Genomic DNA, 17785 nt, shown 5'->3' with positions numbered 1-17785 from the left:
ATAGAATAAAGTTGAGTTATAATTTGCCAGGGGATGTTTTCTGGTCTTTGTCTTTCTTTAGTAGTTTCTTTAGCTCCTCTATGTCATACACTTGGCTCCCAGCATGATCTGTGGTACAGCCCAGAAGGTAGGTTGGTGAGGCAGTAAGAGGACTTATGTCCTGCAGAGGGGATTAAAAAGCAATATTTTGTACTTAGCTGGGTAGATGAGCACAGAAAAAAACAAACTCCAGACCTGGAGAATATGCCTCTAAAATTCAAGGTAGTTTAAAAACCTTCTCAGTTAAGTTTGAACTAAAATTTGCTGGAGCTGTAATTCAGATCAGATTTCAGGCAACCAGAGCCACTTTTGCTGAGTGGGTTCCAGCCTTACATGAAACAGACTTTGTAATGGGCTGGATAGAAACACAGCAGATATCTGATCTCTGTGGCAGCACAGTTGATTCTGGGATCAGTTTATCTGAGCTGATACTGGTTTGAATTACAAAAAAATGTTTGTTTTTACTACTCTGATATAACAACATCCTTCAATACTGGGGCAGACATGGTTTGTCCCAAGCACACTGTTCTCCCCAAGACTGATTGTTTCTCCCCAAGACTCTTGGCTTTGTCAAAAGTCTATAATGCACTGCATGTACTATTCTCATTACTATTTTTATATAATATATATCTACTTCATATTATATCTATATAATTTTCTACACTTGTGCATGCTTTTCAGTGTCTCAGTTCATAAGGCAGCAAGATTAAAACCTTCTTTTTTATTTGGTAGGGTGTTAGGACTTTTCAGCCTGGAAAAGAGATGTCTGTGTAGGGCATGACAGAGGTCTAGGAGGGATCACAGAGACGGGTAGGAAATTACTGTTTTCTCTTAATATGAAAAGTAGGAATCCCCAGTATATTTATCAGTCAAAACTGAAAAGAGGCACTTTTTTTCATCTGGTGTATGCATAAATTGTGGAATTCACCGGATGGTGTGAAGGGCAAAATTATAAATAGTTCTAAAAGCATATTGACACATTTATGGAAAAAAAAGAAGGCCATTAAGATCTACTAAACACATTGACGCAGATGTGATCTTTGGCTCAGGAAACTCTCAGCTGCAGATAATCTGGATGCTGGGAGAATACAGTGGGAGAAGGATCACTAGATATTTGCACTGTCTTTTCCTAAGCCTTTGCTGGTTCTTGCTGTATTCAGAGCACTGGGCTGGGTGGTCTGTTGGGTCCAGTGCCAGACCTGCTTTAACAGTCTTAGCAATATTTCTTCGAGAACATTAAAACAGCTTGTTTGGAGTTAAGCATTGGTGTTTAACTTCCCCAGTAGAGAGGTTTTTTAACTATCTTGTCAGGAGTTGTTCCTAATATGATCAACAGACAACAACAGTATCTCTGAAGTTAGGGCAGTCAATAACCATTTGGAAGAAATGTTAACATAGCTTGATTAAATATTAATGTTATGAGTCATAGGGAGTTCTTGGAAATTAGGAAGAATGGAAAGAAGCCTTAACTCTTGGTGGAACCCTGTGAAGGGAGTTATGTGTTTTAGGTAAGTAACGTATCCAGTATGTGTCTGAGAAATACCCAGGGCAAGGGTCTAGCCTGAAATCTGGATCTTTGGTATGAGGACTGTGTTCTAGCATCTTTTTAACTGGATGATGTAGAGAGTGAACTTCTGGAAGCTTAACTATAGCAAAAGTCTTGCTTTCTTCAGTTGCTGTATGCCTGTTTCTAAGCTTAGGAATTCTATTTTTAATATGTATAGTAGCAAATACACTATATCTTTAATTTTATCTTAAACTCTTTGTTTGCTATTAGAAGTGCCTTCAGGGAAGGTTGAACTCCAGAAGCTCTATTCCCAAGGGAATGTTAAATCATAAATGACTCTCATGGTGTCCTGGGACAAATTCAAGCTCCCTCATAAAGCTTGCTGAGATTGTATGAGATCTGGCAAGATCTGAGAAAGACATTTTCCATTAACAAAATTTACACAGACTACTGTTAGCATGAAGTGAAACAGTGAGATGAGTTTCTGAACCTTAAGGCTCTTTCATGAGTTTACAAAAGCAGAACAAGCAAATTTTGAAATGGTTGGGAGCTGCAGCAGAGGCAAGTCTTAGAGAAAATTAATGCAGTTGGAACGGCATAATGCACTTTTTTGCTGCTTTTGATTACTGCGGTGCTTTTTGTTCTGACCAGCAAAACCTCCTCCTTCCTTAAAGTTAGCAAAGACATTTGTTTTGAAGAAAGGGTGCCAGTGTTATGTAGATGGGTACCAGGAGAGTAGACGTCTGGTATAATGAAAAGCAGATTTTGTAACCACTTATGATGTTCCAAATGCCTGCTTAACTTGAGAGCTGAAATATGTCATGAAAATAATGAACATTTCATGACTCCCAGTAACCTGATCTTTGATTCATGCTCAGGGATGTGCCATGGGAATACCAAGAACTACATGCACCACATGCCCCAGCTCATTGCTTTCCTGTTGGAACTCCTTTCGGTTTTGATCTCTTTTGCCTTTCTCCATGTTTCCCACCAAAAAGGCTAATCTACCTGACAAGTGGTTGTGTCTGACATGATACCCAGCTGCCCTCTCCCTTCCCTTCCTCATGCGATATATACTAAAGAGATTCTCATTATTGTTCTCTGGTAACCAGGCAACCATGGAATGTCAGCTTGGCATAAATAAATAAATAAAAAAGGCATACATATCTTTGTGATATATTTAAATCTACATACGTGTATACATATCGATATATGAGGCCATCTGAGCACATCTGTACATGTGTGAAATCTGACTAAATGTGACAGTACTCTGCAGTTTCACCTGTGATCTTGAAGCTTTTTTTTAAGCATACCCATGCTCTTGTGATGGAAATATTATCACTACCTCTAAGTGACAGGTAAGTAAGCTGCTAAGGTATAAAGAAATGAAGTGACATTTCAAGGTCACAGAAATACCCAGTTGAAAATGCAGGAACAGCTTCTTGAAAAATGTGTGCATGAATATCCTGTACCAGATCCAAATCCTTCATCCCATCACTATTTCCAGAACTGCAAACAGCAGACTGGTGTCTCCCTGTCTTTTCTCTGTGTGTCTGCTCCTCTTTTCCTCTCTCATTTTGCTCACTCATTGTATTGCTGTTGTTCCCCAGATTTTCCTATTGTTCCCCAGTGACTGTTCCCCTTCAACAGATGTCCTTTTACTTCATATTGACACCCTTTCCATAGACCCTCTCTTTCTTGTTATTCCTCTTCATTCACTGCCACGTCTCCTTTCTGCTCTCCAGCTCTACTCTAGCTAACTCTTCTTCCACCCTTCACCCACATATACAGAACTTGGCAAGATGCAGAAAATGGTCATTCCAAGAGAAACTGGTGGCATGTTGTTGAAGCTGGGAGTGGCCACAGGCTGCGAGGAAAAGCACTCCTAAGTCAGGGGTGGAGAATTCCTTTCAGTGAGAATGAGAGGCACAAGGATTACCTGGGGAGGAGAAAAAAACCCCCAGCAAATTTGGTTATTCTCCTTATCTCCTCTCCTTTCCAGAGGATTTCAGAAAGTTTGTGCCCTGTGAAATGCAGCTGTGCAAGTATTCGTTATGAGCCAGACATGAGTCCTTGCTGTGGCAGTGCAGGACTAGCACCTCAGTACTTCAGCACCCGCCAAGAAATTTCATTATGTTAAAAAAGCCCTTTAGAGAGTTGCGGGCTGTTCTCAGCACCCTGCCTACAGGATAAAGCTAGAGTGTCCTTCTGCACTCATAGTCCCTTGGTGCCATCACGGACCTTTCCCAACATCAGTTCCAAAATAAAGCTCACCTCCCTGGGAATTCTGCAGGATTTTTCTGTGTCCCGCTAGTGTGTGTCTCCCAGCGGCTTAACCAAAATACTGTTTGGATGCTGTTCAAGACCCAGGACAGAAAATGAGTCCGGCAAATATCAGGTTTCAATGGATGTCTTGAGCTCTTCCTTGGTTACCTAGAGAAGAATTCAGGTTTCTCAGGCTAAGGACCATTACACTGAGTTGTTCAGCACTGAGAGAAACCAGATCCCTAGTTAAAATTAAGGATCAAGGGCTGGGGAGTCGACATTTTTTGTTCATGTAATGTGCACCTGACAAACAATAGCAAAGGGGTATACATGCAATTATATGCTAGGGGTCCTGAATTTTAGTTAGGGATATGTTTATGCAGGCAAGAAGTTTGCTCTAACATCATAACTACAGCTTATCCTGTGTAAATTGAGTGGGCTTAAAAGAGGAGTGGGAGGAAAAGAACTGCAGCAGAGCTGGAGGCAAAGAGGGCAGGAACAGCTACCTTAAAGCGTGACTACTTAAAATTTCCTGACCCATGTGAGCACCACTCCTCTCCCTTAGCTGAAAACACACATTCAAGGCTGTGTATCTGAACAGATCTTCATCAGGTCCATTGTAAGTCAGGACAGAAATCAGGACAGATTCTCAGCTGGCTGCAGAGACCAAAGCTGCCACCATCCTTTTGGGACTGCATTCAGAGCCCGTTGCTGATGACATGCCAGCAGCAGGCTGACAGGACTTGATGAGTGAATGTGTAAGAGATGCAGTCTTTCCAGTGAGGCAAAACCTTACTGCCTCCAACTCCCTGCTTCCCCTGAGGTGTTGTGGCTTCTTGTCCATGCACAGTGAGCACTGAGAAAGCAGCCTGCCCTCCCATCCTTTCTGTAGTTGGGGAACAACAGCAAATGCTGAACTTGGGAGTCTCTGTGAGAAGAACAGGAAGGGTCAGGGTGCTGGATGTCCTGTGATTATCCTGACCATTGCAGTGTTAGTATAGCCTCCAACACAGATTTATGCAGTGCCAACTTGCAGACAAAGGCTGGTTGTAGCTCACAGATGGCTTTGTCCAGGGAGGCGGTTCAAGGAGATTGAATGGGTAGAGGAGGAGGGTAGCTCTAGGGATGTGAGCCACTGTGCCACTTGCCTTGAAAATGGGCTCTGGTCCATTTTAGCTTCTGGAAGCTAAGCCCCCTAATTGCTAGTGACAGAGGGCCAGGGAAGGTGTAGAAATATCTGTAGAAAGATCACAAGGGAAGGCAGGTGAGTCTGGTCCCTGACTTGGCCAGTCAGGCTAGGTCACCCAATGATGTTAAACTGCTCAAAAAAGAGAGGTAATGGCTTCTAAAGGATGCTTCCTACAGTAATTCCTCTTTTGCCTTCTACAGGGAAAGATTTGGGGCAGCTGGTGTTGTATCTCCATCTACCAGGAAGCAACAAGTCAGGCTCCACTGTCAGTCACAGATGGTGTAATTAATTCTTCTAGGTAGTGTAATTAGTCCGTCCTATCAGCTACATATTTTTTCAGTCAAAATTATGCTAAAGCTAATAATACATAAACCACAGAAAACAAAAAGAAACCCAAAAAAAGGGGAAGCAATAATGGGAGGAGAAGAGATTAGCACAAAATTTACCAGTGTATAATTTTTTCTTGTTGTAGATTTCCTCTCCCCTTCAGCTTTAAACACAATTCAGAACAACTGGTGAATGTAGCAAGCAGAATGAATACAAATTGGCTTACTTTAAATAGCAGCATGTAGGACTTAGCCAAAGTCTGCTTTCAGATGCTGAGGCGAGATAAGGCACAGATCCTGCAACGAACTCTGTGCAGGCATTGTGTCAGGGCTGGGCTTTGGCACCATGCTGTGCCCAAAAGTCTGAGGTATAGGAAGGCAGCATGTCCACTGCCCATGTGTGCTCCTCTTTGACTGGGGTCCCAGCAGGGCAGACCTGAAGGCAGGGCTGTGTGGAAGCCTCGGTATAACTCTCCTACAACACAACGTGGGGTTCCTTGTCTGTCTCTGCTTCTGAGCAAGGAAGAGGTACCCAGAAACAGTGGTCACAGATTTGGGCATTGGTCCCCAAAGCAGGGAAGGGCTGGGTGACGTGGGACAGTGCCCATAAGAAAGGTTTCATGGCCACCCTTGGGTGGGGGACTGTTGCTTGAAGATCCTTGTGAGCTTGTTTCCTTTCCAGCTCAGATACTAATGCAGAGCAGCTCTTTCAGATCTCCAAAATGTAGCTGCCCCGGAAATTTCCTTGGGTCTTAGATTTGAGGGCTGAGCCTAGAGAGAGGGAAAAGAAAAAACTACTGGGTAAAACCTTCCCCCACCATGACATAAATTGCTTCCCCAGAGATTGGGCAGGCATGGGGAGGAGATGATAGCTGGCCTGAGCAATCTGGAAAAGGGGCCTGTGGGGCTCTGCAATGAACTCTGTTGCTGTCATGTCACTCCCTCTGTCCCCGAGTTGTTTTGACCCCCCACCTTGCCCAAAGCATCCCACGGACTTGCAGTGCCCAGGTGGGAGGGATTTTGTGGAGGGGCAGGGATGCTGTAGCACAGCTGGGGAGGACTTCTGTGAGCAGGCCATGTCTGGCTCTCTATGGTGGGAAGGCAGGCAGTGAGTGATTTTGCAAAGAAAACTGGTGCTGAGAACATGAGGCTATTTTGGGCAAAAAAGAAGATTCAAAGCAGACTGCACGAGTCAGTCTCAGTAATGAGAGACTTCTGAGCAGAGTCGATCTCTGTAATCACTTCTGTGTGAGCTCTCCAGGGCTGGGCAAGCTCCTGAAGGTCCTGTGGGGCTGCACCACAGAGATCAGCACATGTTGCCTTGGAGCACCCTGTGCTCACAGAGCTCCTGGCCTGGGGTAGCCCTATGAGCCTGATGCCCCATGGTGCCTTTGTGGCTCAGCCTCACTGCTGAGTGACCCCATGGCAAAAGGAGAGGGGGAGTGGCTGAGTCCCTGTGAGCGCAGAGAGCCTGTTTCCCTGGAGATAGAGCTATCTCTTTCTAAGAGTGGATTTAGCCCAGATGGGAAAAAATTGCTGAGCGGGAACAAAGTCCTTTTTTTAGAGCTTGAGGAGGCACAGCCTTCCCTAGTGCTGACCCTCAAGTTTCTGAAAACACTCTCTCCTCTGGGAAGAGGTGGTGGGCAGCCTGGCTATTCCCCCTGATCCTAAGCCTACCACCAGCAGCAATGGCTGCAGCATGGTGTGTCCTTGGAGAGGGTAAAAGGTTCTGGCCCCTGATGGGGTCCATCCCCTGGGTAGCTCTTGGTGTTACACCTTCCAACCCTCTTAGTGGCTGCAGTTCAGCCAGCTGAAAATCAGCTTTGGTGGTGCTCACTTGCTGTTCCTCAGTGGGCATGGTGGCAACAACAGCCTCGTGGCTACCCTTTGACAGAGCACTTTGTGCTGCCTGGTGAGAGGCAGGTTCAGGGTAAGCTCGTGCACTGGAAATGACAAAGTCTTTGGTCATAGATGAGCTGGTGCAGAGCTCCTGACATGCAGACCAAAGCACAGGAGCCCACTGACCTGCAGTGTGGCTCAAGAGAGAACTGGATGTATCCCTCACCTCTCTCTATGAGAGGCGTTCATGCTTTCCCAGGAAGGCTGAAGTGCAGAAGGGACTCTGCTATCCACGAACTTTGTCCTTTAGAAACTCAAATAGCTTCAGGCACTGCATCCATCCCTTAATCTCCCTGGCAATTTAGTTTCTGTCTTTCTCATCTCATTTTGCTTCAATGTCTCTCCTAACACCCCCCCATCCATCCGTCTGTCTTGTTGCTAGGTGAAAAACTTGGAGCAGCAGCCATGGAAGCTGACTCATGGCCCATACATGGGAAATGGAGACACTAAGTATTGCAAACTGCTCCACGCCCTCACTGCCCTGCTGGGCTGCAATTGCCCTCAGCACCTTACCTGGAATCCCTACACATACACCCATGCTGCTCCTTGGCCTGGGAGAGCTCAGCCTTGCTGTGAGCCTGAGCTGTGCAGGGAGCAGGTCTACTCCCAGCTTTAATGGATCTGGTTGTGTTTCCTTGACTGACCTTGTACTTCATTTGTGGTTGTTAGGTGAGTGCTGTACTCGCTTTGCTCAGGTGCTGTGCCTGTGTTAGTTACAGTGTGGTCCTGCAGTCCCCACCTTTTGTCACTTTTCCTTGTGAAGCAGCCTGCCCCTTCTGCTCCCTGAGAACCTGAAGGAACCTCCCCAAAATGCTGCTCTTTTTCTTCATCAGGAGTATTTTTCAAGGCATTACTGGAAAGAGCACTGCTACTGTTCTGGCTTTCCTTAAGCCACTGCAAGAACATTCAAAATGTGGCTATAAGGAGATGGCTGCTTAGCTTCTTCTGGAGACCAAAAACTCAGTATAGCTATAAGCCTCTTACTATTTTTCTGGTAATCTTGAAGTTCCTCCTAATTCTGGGTTACTGTCCTTTTGTGATAGTGACCTGAAAACCTTCTGCAGCAACATAGATGATATTGCACCTTGGACCATGTTTCTTCCACAAAAGGGCGTTGCAAAGCAGTGAGTACAAGGGACCATAAAGAGATGGGACTTGGGCACTGTGATGCTGAATGGTTCAAGTAGAAATATAGAGTATGGACTGGGGGGGGAGTGGGATCATAGCCAGTAAAATGGTATTAATATTATTAATATTCTCTTCAGATTTTTCTTGAGAGTTGAAATTATGCAGCAATTTATGGTGTCCATGATGATTTTTGTTCACATTGTTAAAGACCTGATCACCAATGGCAATTTTTCTTTGTGGTACATAATGGCAAGAATTTAGGGTGCTGTGTCTGTTCAGTTTCACATATCTCTAGAAGGCTAGTGTGATGTCTAAACACCAGCTCTGGAGCTGTCAGCCTGGCTTACAGAGGCTGGCTATTGGAGGGGATGCAGAGGAATATAGCTCTCCATTATAGCTTTCCATTCCTGCTTCTGATCTCATCTGAGCACTAAGGATACTTCAAATTCATACTCTTAAATCTTCCTAGAGTGCAGGACCAAAGGCTTGATTTGGAGGCAGGTTAATTTGGCAGAATAATTACTCTTCTCAGTATCATGAGAGAAACTAATTTATATGTGTAATTTTTGGGTTTTGTCATGACTACTCATTGCACAGGACAGGAGCTCATTACATACTGTTGAAGCAGCTTGGGCGGAACTCAGAGAGATTTGCATGAAGATAAAAGGATTGACTGTTTCAGGGTCTTGCCCCACTCTAGGAAGAGTAGTGCTTAAGTGACTAGAGTCAATTCCATGAGATGCAGTATTGTGATGTATTACATTTTACATTAATAAAATGAAGTCTATTTCTTCTCTTACTTATGTGTATAGTATGCTGTTTGAAATAGTAGATTTTTTTAATGTTTCAATAGCTTTTTATTAAAGGAAAATGGAAATGGAAACCACATTTCTTAAATGAATTTTATCTCTATGGTAGTTCCAGCAATTCAGATCTGTGTCAGTGCCAGTTTATTGCAGTCTATTTTCTCCTCAGTGAGCATCTGCTTAACAGTTCAGTGCAGATACAGACAGATAGGAACATTCTAGCACGCACCTAACTCCACCCTGGGGCATGGCAGAAGTTACTAAGGGTACTAATCCATCTTTTGAAAGCAAAAAGATTTTGGTCAAGCAAGATGTTTTGTCCATTGAACAGGTTAAAATTGTCTTGGAATAACAGAAAATGATTGTGCACTCTCCTTCCACTCTATCCTTAACTTATTTTTCCCTAGAAGTAGTATTTAAACAAGTTGTTCCGTAACATTTATATTATTCTTTGTACACTTTACCCTGGTCTGCATATCATTGGTCTTGTAATGTAACTGAACTGCTATGATCTATGACAAGTTGCAGAGCAGTAAGCCATGAAACTCCCTCAATTCATGTTTTTGCCCTTCCTCTTTCTCTACATTGACTACAAGATTAAGTTATTTTTTTAAGGTTTATTCACAATCAGGTCGAGAAATGAATCTTACTATCAGGTGGAAAATAAGTACAAGATTGAAAGTAAAGTGCTCTTGTCTGTGTTTATAGAATTGTTTAAGAAATACCATTTTGGTTAAGCAGAGCATGGAAACAGATATAATTATCCATGCTATCTAGACTGGAAAGAGTGCTGCGAGGGAGGAGGAGGATGGCTTCCTGCTCCAGTAAAGGCAGGGCGGTTTCCCACAGTGGAAGAACTGTGCTTGCTGTTTAGCAGTGCCCAGTCAGCCACAGCTTCATGGAGCCAAATGAGGCCAACGGTCTTTGAACAATAAAGCATGGAATAAGAGTCCTCTGTTCTTACTTTTATGCTCCTTAAAGAAATAAAATTCTTTTTGATATGTTCCTCTGTCGACAGGCTTTATTGGAGCAGTAATCCCAGAAGGGAAGGATCTAGTTGTAAAGGTCCTCCTGCAGGGTTGGGATGTTGCTGAAGGGACCTTCTAGGTCACTGGGCTCAGTCCCATCACTCTGAGAGGCCCTACCTTATACAGGCACACAGGTAGGTACTTGCTGATGGTGATGCTGCTTCTGGCATCCATGTGCAGAACTATACTTACCTAGAGGAGTGCTTGAGTGCTGGAGCCTGTGTACTTGGTGGGGAAAGAGGAATGTGTCCAGAGCAAATGGACCCATTTGCTATCAAACAAACAAGAATTGTTTTGCCAAATTAAATGTTCATACTTTCAACTGGAAAAACACATGATGAATTATATATGCTTCAGATATAAGATTTCAAAGTAATTCTACTGCAGTGTCACAATCTGAATTTGATGAAGGGAGCTGGCTTTTCTCTCCCACAAGAGACCATTGCAGAGACACATAATTTTTCTTGCTAGTAGAAGGTCTGGCTACTGGAGGTATATGATGAGGCAGGGGAAAATCACATGAGTGGCTTTGGATCTGTACTTGGCAGCACTAAGGGCAGACAGACCAAGGCTTTCTGCTGTACCTTGGTTTTGATTTTTTTCCCTCCCAAGCCTTATCTTACATTGTAATTTTTCTCCTGATACTTGTCACAGCAGTGGGAAGCAGGAGGGAGTTTATTCAGGTTTCATAGCTCCCCATTCTTCCTACTTAGTCAGTTGTGTCTCTTCCTGTCAGACAAGTGAGATACCTGTGCCACTGCCCTGGTGCTGGTACAGCCCTGACTTTGAGGTCACCCTCCTCTGGCAGCTGATAGAGCATTGCCTTAGCATTGCCCACACTGCTGGCTGTTGCTTTAGGCACACGAGAGTTGGAAAGGCTGCCACCCACTTCTCTGCCAAAGGTGTGGTACAGCTGTCTGCAAGAGCAATAAGGCTAGAAATCCCTCTGGAGAGGAGAAGCACTGGTGAGGATAGAGTAGGCTCCCCACAGGCATGGGAATCCCTCAGAGAGATTGCAACTGGATCTCCTAGGTGTGCTACAAGAAGTTTTGAGGAGAAAAATTAATCTGCATACCCTTTAGATGGCATTCACTCCACGCTGACATGTAGTGGGAGACTGATGTAGGGAGAGGCTTCAATAGGAGGTGTGCAGAAACCCACCCTCTGAACATCTCTGGCTGAAACTCCCACTCTGTTACAGCCAGAAAAGTCTTTTAGCTCCTCCGTCCCTGTGACCTTGGTTTGGCACAGAGTGAATACAAAGCGAGGAGCAGCTTATTGCTCAGAAGTGTAGCTAGTTAACTACAGCTGTCTTAAATCACCCTTCTTCGAGATCTACAGATTGCAAGGCAGGAATGGGGGTGGGGGGAGAGGATTTAGTCAGCTGATGAGCCTGGCTTCTATGTCTCTTTTAAGAAAGCGGATTTATTGGTATTAAACATGTCTCTCTTAATGTGGGTGATTTAAAATGGAAATTGCCTTTGAAAGGGGATTTCCTATTAACTAGCTGAGAAAGAAAAATAGGATAATACCATCATCCCTATACAGGGTCCATAGATGAGATGCAGGAACAGAATTATTTGGTTAACTGCTGCTTCTTCAGAAATTATAGCTTCGCTGTGGGAATGAACCTTGCTCAAATTCCTCCATGAGGAATGGTTGTATAGATGCTTCTACAAAGTTATTTTTTATGGAAAAAGCAGCAATCTTACTGGGTCCTTTGGGGTTCAGGTGAGAACACGCTAAATACTAATTCTGAGGGCAGGATCAGGAATGTGTCCAGCTCTTCCAAGTGTTATATTTGAGGCCAGATGGAGACAGAGACGCTAGAAGACTGGAATGAGTATTCACTTTTGTTACCATGCAGTTAATGCCAATCAAAACTTGGATTAGTTAATGATCTTAGCAAGGAAAAGAAAGCCTTGTCTATACCCAAATTTGCACTAGTTTAGTTCAGGTTGTCCCAGTTATCAATTTAATTAAGTCTATGCAGCCTCTTTATGTGGAAGAATTGATTTACTTAATCTGAACTCTTTAGCTTTGGTTAAAATACATCTGTACAAGGGCATGACTTTATAGCCAATGGAGATGGAGGTGGATATATGTAAGGTAGGTCTAGACAGACCAAATCCAGAATTCCTATCAGCCAGCTAGTGCACATGGGCAGGGCAATGCCACAATTAAGATTTTCTAATGTCTGTGTACTATATCATGAAGCAGTGTTGACATGCCCTGTCAAATCTAGCAATCAGTTTGGGGACCAAGGCCCTTCCCCAAGTCATTCAGTCAGGGCACAAAGCAACATGATTGGAAAGAAGCAACCTCTAATTCTTCTGTCTTTAGGTGGTCGACTTGGAGCAAACCATGGGGGTGATCCCAGCCCTTAATGGTGATCACCTGGTAAAAACAGTGTCAGCTGTCGGGGCTGCCCTCATATGACCACCCATACCAGACAGATGGTGCCAGCATGCACCTGAGCTCAGCCTTCTCCTGGGGTGGCTTCTGAGATTGCCCAAGGCAGCCCGGGGAGCCCCTTTCTCAGCTGTGCTGACTATAGACAGTACTCGGCTCACCCTGAAATCTCTACCCCCTCTGAACTTCGCTGATTGCAGGCAGCAGGGCTAAGCCTTCAATTTCTTCTGAGTGCCATCCAAGAGTTTACTGCCTCCCAGTTGCTCACCGTATCTGCTTAAAAACTCCAGAAGAGTGAAGCACAGACATGACCTTCTGTTTCCAGCTCTCTCATGTAGGAAGTTATGTGATGGTAAGACAAGGAATTTGGTGTTTGGGAACCACTAATGCTGGTCCCAGGAGGTGCTGTGACTGGCACCTGAAGAAAAGCAGAAGAGACAGATGGAATAAAGAGCAGTAAATAGTCAGTTGTGGATTGTGGATCTTGCTGCTGTGTATTTGTCTCCTGCCACTGTGGTTTACAGCCCCTGAGGAGCTCGTTCCTGAAGTCCCAAGAGAAACTGGGATCTGCCTACCCTGTGTCTGGGGTGGCTGGTTGAACCACTCTCCTCCACAGGATGATCATGTCATTGCACCTGCTGAAGGTCTGCAAGTACAAAGTGTGTTCCCAAAGGCAGATAAAAACATTTTGCTTCATTTGAAAGACTGGACTGAGGCTGCAGGAAATACTCTGTGTATTGCAACAATCCTGTTGAGGGGAAGGAGGATTTAAGGGAGGTGGTGGGCACTTGGATCATTTGTCTTGGTCTGATGAGAGGAAGATGTCCCTTGGTATATTGCATAGAATTGTAATTTAGGTTGGAAAAGACCTTGATTGTGTGAAGGGCAGAGAGATGTGGTTAGGCCAAGAGCTGTGCTAAATCTCTTCCCTGGGACTCAGGCAATGCAAAAGGGCAGTCTCTGGCAACTCTCAGGATGTGGAGAGGCCAGGGTGTGAATGGGGGAATGGTGGAGGTAAGGGTGGATATGTAAGTGTAAGGCTTGTGTTGCAGATATGGCTTCTGTCCCAGGTCACCTTCATCGGCACTCTGCAGTTGTGCAGACCAGTTGGCCAGCATGGCATGTGGAAATGGGGCTGCTCTGTGTGGATGATGTGTCCTGACGACCCGTGGGGTATGACCACCAAGACAAGGAGGAAGAGACAAGGAGTAAGACAGCAGACTGGTGATAAGTTTGGTGCCTGTATGAAGGTCATTCCAAGCTGGACTTCCTTGGCCTCTGTGCTTGTGTGTGCTGGGAGCATGCATTGATTAGTTGTGGGCATTCTGGCTGCTTGTTAATGGCAGGAGTGCCTGGGATAATGCTCTTGGTTGATGAGGGAAGAGAAGAGGAAGGACGTGAGTAGAACTGAGCTTTGCCTGGATGGAAGAGCTGCTGAGAGACAAAATGGTGGCAGGCCCATCAGCTTTGGAGTGGATCTGCAGTGGGTTGCTGTGATCTGCCATAGCTGGTTGCTTAGAGCAATTGTGTTGCTTGGCAACCCTGTTGTCACCATTCAGATGCAATATCCGAGGAGGGGCACTTTGGAGAACTCTCATTGGGAGGAGAAGGGGGAGGTAGGGGGTGAGAGTAGGTACAATAACCATGGGGACAGGAAGCTGATGAGCATCTTGATGCTATACAGGGATGTGGGCAGAGCAGGTGATGAGAAGGCTGGGTGCCCTGTCTTGATACTGACCAGGGTTTTGAGGAGATATATGGGGCATGAGGGTATGGGGCCCCTGGAACATGCCTCCCCATGACTTTGTGAAGGCATGCTGGTAAACAATGGGGCTATCCATGCAGCCAGCATGGTCTTTCTCAGAAATTCGGGCTCAAAGACCCTGTAGAGCATACTTTTATGCTTCTGCAGAAATTGACTGAGAACAGGAAAGCAATGGGACAAATTGCCCAGAGAGGCTGTGCAGTCTCCATCCTTGGATATTTTCAAGACTCATCTGATTAAAGCCTTGAGCAACCTGTTCTGATCTCACAACTGACCTTGTTTTGAGCAAGAGGTTGGACTAGAGCCTCCTGAGGTCCATCTCAGCCTGAATTATTCTGTGATCCCATGACTGCCCGATGGTAAGGAGTGGCTGCTATTACTTTGTCACTGTGCTGTAGGATGCCCGCAGAACCAAGCACTTTGGGTCAATACATCACCTCTGCAGTTCCCAACCCTTGCAGCCATCAAGAGAAGCTTGAAAACAAAAATGTCACAGTAATGACAGTCAGATTTGCAGTTAATAGTGAAATCAGTTGTGAAACCAGTTGTTCCTGTTCACCTTCTCAAAGGAGACTATACTCCTTTCATTGCAGCATACCGAGGTACCAAGCAGTTCTGAACTCTGTCAGAGTTCAAAAGAAAAAGCAGACTTTTAAGGAGACAGTCCTTTCTGATGAAAACTCTGAAACTGGTCTTTTGAGCAGTAACTCCAGCGGACATTTATCATCTGTCCAAATGCAAGATACTTGTTATCATACAGCCTGAGGCCCACCATTATGACCCAAGATTGTGTCATTAGTTAGTTCTATTCAGCAAGCTACTGGTAGCTGCACAGAAGAATAATGCAGATCTTGGTGACATTTAGAGGGGATGGGGCTGTCACCAGCCTGGTATTGCTCCTCTGTGTCCCAGGAAGTTAACCAATATCAGTGGTCTCACCATACTGTTTCCATTAAGTAAAGAAACTGTACAACTCTTTTTTTCTTTTTTTTTTTTTTTTTTTTTTTTTGTGAGCTGGTTTATTTACAATTAGTGTACCTAAGGACTTGTTTCATGATTACTGTAGAAGCAGATGATCATGACCAGTTTCCCTGCTCATTGCCTTACCAGCCAGGAGATACTTAAATTAGCTGTATGTCAGCATCGTGTTCAAGTGCATCAGTGCCTCTCAGGTAAGCTGTCCTTTCAGATCACTGGGTTTTGAAGCTGTGGTATCATGTGTAGTGGAGACCTTCTCAATGCTAGCCTGGCTCCAGCTTCTGGTGACCAGAATGGTCCACTTGGGTCTAGTGCCCTCTACCACACATGGTCATTTCAGATGGGGATTCCTGCAGTCACTAGCACAGTCCTCCTCACTCTTTCCTTGAAGATTTACATGTTTGGAATAATGGTAGTTGAAGCCAAACTTTCTCTGCAGCAGTTATGGTCCCATAGTCTCTCTTTAGTATGCTTAGAGAGGAAAAATACTCAGTTTGCATTTTTGGGGATAAAGGTTGAGGGAGACAGTGGTAATCACCTGAGGAGCAGAGACTGGCTTGAACTCAACTGTTAACTTTACATTGCATGGATGCCTGCACCCAGGCCTTGTATAGCCTCCATCATCTTATCCTATTTCATGTTTTTTGTCAGGGATCCTATGGTGTGGGCTGCTGGCTTTTCTTCTGGTGGAGGATCAGGATCAAGGCCCAAGGACCAAGGCCTTTTCCAGAATCATATCTATTCTCAATTCTGGGACCCAATATATCTGAATGAAGAGGAAAAACAATTCTGGCCCATCATTTTTTGGGAAGCTATTTAGATTTTTTTTTGCCCAGCTGCAATTGACTGACTGATTCCTGCCTCCCTGCTGGAGAGCATCAGTTGTGGGAGATGGGGACCAACACTCGATGGGTCCATGCTGTTCTCTGCCTCTGGGAAGGCCAGCAGCAGCAGGTACAGGTGCTTGTATACATGCGAAGATCTTCTGTGCCGTGAATTTGCACATCCAATACTGTCAGCATACAGCCTTTAAGGCCAAGCATGCCACACACCTCAGACTGTCAGCATACAGCCTTTAAAGCCAAGGGTGGAGAGGGACAGCTATCAGCTTCTGTCAATGGGTAGCAGCCTAGTTTGAGGCACTGAGATTGTCACAGGAGAGGTAGGCACTGGCATGGTGTACACTTGTTATCCCATCATGATATGCCTCATGTCACAGCACACCTTGTAGTGACCCGGAGGGAGTACTAACAGTTTTAGTCAAAACAACTTCTCCAGCTGCTGGACCTGTGGCTCTACAAACTGTCGACCTGAGGTGATGGCTCATCAAATGAATAAAAAGGCTTCCTATGCCTTTATAGGATAGGAGCTGATGGACGGGTGAATGGGATGTTTGACCCACTATGTGTGCATTAATGCAGGCAATATTGTGTATGTGTTGGATGCCCACATCTTCAGAAGTTCTCTTTGTTGTGGCCAGGTCAGGCTTTTTTCTGCCTGTGAACAAGAACTTTTTTAGCACACTGCCACCAACCTGTACTCCAAATGATGTACCTTATTCTTGCATCTCCTTCTGGACATGGCTGACCATCACGGACATTGCACTAGGCCTTCAGGTCCTGTTGACTTTTCAAAATGTGCATTTTCAGTCAGTTACCTGTAACAGTATCCCAAGGTTTGCTGACATTTCTGTAGCCTGTTCTGGATAACACAGGAAAGCAAGGCCAACAAGAAGCCATTTCATCAACAGTAGATTTGCTGAATTCAAATCTACCTTTGCTCAGCCCAACAGAGCCACCAAGCATTGGGTGACTTCTGGTAGGTAAAGGTCCCTTTTGATATTATATACGTCTGTGGCAGAATGGAAGTGAATATAATTCACAGTTATAATTAACCAGTCATAGAATCATAGAATATTCTGAGTTGGAAGGAACCCACAAGGATATCTGAAGTCCAACTCTTGGCCCTGCACAGTGCAGCCCCAAGAATCCCATAATGTTCCTGAGTGCATTGTTCAAATGCTTCATGAACTCTGGCAGGCTGGTGCTGTGACCACTTTCCTGGAAAGCCTATTCCAGGGAAAGCCTATTCCAGGGTGAAAAACCTTTTCCTAATATCCAAGCTAAACATCCCCTGACATAAAGTCATAGCTCTGCCAAATACTGACCTCTTCATTACCCTGTCCTAGCATCTCTCTTCTCTCTGCATCCCTTGAGGTGCCACAGGGAACAATATAGCTGAGAGACAGACCCTCTCTAATGTTTCTGAAGACAAAAATATCTGGGGAAAGTGGCACTAGTGATATCCTTTTTCCCTGTGCGTTTACGTCATTAGGTTGTGGGCTGTCCCTTGTGTTATCTGTGCCACTGAGACAGTGTCCTCTGTCCTCTACAGAGGCTGTGCTACAACAACAAAGCTGTTAGTTGGCAAAGGCAAGAAGATG

The 17785-nt window shown here is 44.8% G+C and overlaps 1 long non-coding RNA gene across 1 annotated transcript; it reads left to right on the top strand.

The window, feature by feature from the left end:
- Window positions 1–14166: 14166 nt before the first annotated feature.
- On the top strand, window positions 14167–16129 carry LOC116787557. The gene is made up of 3 exons (XR_004357326.1): window positions 14167–14215; window positions 15379–15536; window positions 15994–16129. It is a non-coding gene; the product is annotated as an uncharacterized LOC116787557 (long non-coding RNA).
- The last annotated feature ends 1656 nt before the right edge of the window (window positions 16130–17785 follow it).

This window comes from Chiroxiphia lanceolata, chromosome 5, assembly GCF_009829145.1.
Source record: "Chiroxiphia lanceolata isolate bChiLan1 chromosome 5, bChiLan1.pri, whole genome shotgun sequence".
In the NCBI taxonomy this organism is placed as follows: Eukaryota; Metazoa; Chordata; class Aves; order Passeriformes; family Pipridae; genus Chiroxiphia; species Chiroxiphia lanceolata.
Note: the sequence above shows the minus strand (reverse complement) of the source record. Positions and strands in the feature narration are given on the sequence as shown.